The sequence below is a fragment of the Arachis ipaensis genome, chromosome B04, assembly GCF_000816755.2.
Source record: "Arachis ipaensis cultivar K30076 chromosome B04, Araip1.1, whole genome shotgun sequence".
Classification (NCBI taxonomy): domain Eukaryota; kingdom Viridiplantae; phylum Streptophyta; class Magnoliopsida; order Fabales; family Fabaceae; genus Arachis; species Arachis ipaensis.
In genome coordinates, this window is record NC_029788.2 from 45,416,220 (window position 1) to 45,418,175 (window position 1,956).

The window sequence follows — 1,956 nt, forward strand, 5'->3', positions numbered from 1 at the left end:
TTAATATTAAATATTATTACCAGCGTCTTCTCTTAAATACTCAAAGAAAATGTATGAATTTTTGAGATATAAAGATAATAAGAGTAATGTTCCATGTTATTTATATAGATGCATATTTCACTCTTAGATTGATACAAGAGGATAAGAAATTTAATGATATCATTAAAGAAACAAAGACATAGACTTCAGTATTATATATCAGAAGGTTATTTGTCATTCAACTACCTTCTAACAATATTTCAAGACCAAAGATGTAGAGAATAACTATTGGTATATGGTCCCAGTGATATTTTATATCAATGAAAAATAATACTAAATATGAAGGATAAGTTTTATTAACTATAGTATAAAATGTTTAATCATTGATTATTTTAAGTTGATTAAATTTTAACATTATTATGTAATATGTAGATTAATTATTTGAGATAATGAGATTAAGCAGTTGTACTTATTTAATTTAGATGAAATTTTATAATTTTGTGACAAAATCTTAAAAGACTATTTTCTTATATCTTTAGCAACTGATGAAGAAGATAGTTATTTGTCAGTTAAAAAATAACTATAATACTGTGTTTAGAATGGAGACTAAAACTGAAAAATAGAGACTAGAAGACAAAGACAGAAAGACAGAGACTAAATTTAAATTAAGCCTCTTTATTATATTTGGTATAAAATGTATTGAACTAAGTTATATCTAAGTATCATGTTTGATTTAAGATAAATATGAAGATTAAGGGCTAGATTCGAAATTTGAAAAATTAAATGATAGTATTTTTGAAAAGAAATGTTATTAAAGTTTCAGTCACCATTCCCAAAAATTTCAGTCTGTTTTGTTTTCATTTTCTAGAGGTATTGAAGGGACTAGAAATTTGTTTCCCATACCGAAATTTTAGTTCTAATCTCTAATCACCCAACACAATATTAAATTTCAGTCTCTCAGTCTCAGTCTCAGTATCTGAAAATAAATACTACCTAAGAGAACTAAACCTTGAGAAGGACAAGGAAAAACAACTAACGACAACCACATTGATTTTTATGACACATAACATACATTTGATAAAGTTATTATGATTGGGGGTTTTGACTTTGTTTATGCTTATGGGTTATGACAACAATATTTTTTTTAGCTTAATTTCGGTTGAAATTCACTCAGAAAGTGAAATACACAAAATTTTAATTCAAATGACATTACATCTTTATTCCTTCGTAACAGAAGATTAAGGACACCTAACATTTAAAATATTACCATATGTAATTGAGGATTCTATATTTAAAATATAACTCGATTAGCTTAAGTAATATTGTTAGTGAGAATCAAACTCATAATTTAAAAAAAGACTCATTGGTTAGTAAGTACAGTTATAAAGCACTTATAAATGTTTAAGTGATATCTTGATTTTGTTTTACACATAATAAAACGTTGGCTTTTGGAGAAAAAGTGATAGTACTAGATGGGCAAAATGATTTTGATTTTTGAATAATTAATATCACTTCTATTTCAATTGTAATAAAAGATTTTTTTTTGTGACAAAGTCCTATATCAATACTTATTATCTTATATATGGATAATTCAAGACTTTAGACACAAATATTTTCTATAATTTTACAGGAGTTAAAACAAGATATTGTACATTCATCTTATCTTTAGCCGTTTTGGTTGATGCTTAAACTAAAAAAGTATGAAACAGTTTTTAGGTATAAATTCAACTTCTTCAACTCAAAAATAGATAAAATATGTTTGTGAATTTCAACAAGTTATAACGTTGGTCATATTATTTTGATTATAACATTGAATATGATAGTAGAATATAAAATAGTTTTTGATAAATTTTAACAAAAATAATTCTCTATAATAGTTTATTTTGCTATGATAATAAAAAAGATAATTTAAAGATAAATTATCTCATACTAGATTGAACTTATTCAAATTAATTCTAACATAAGAATAAGAAGGTT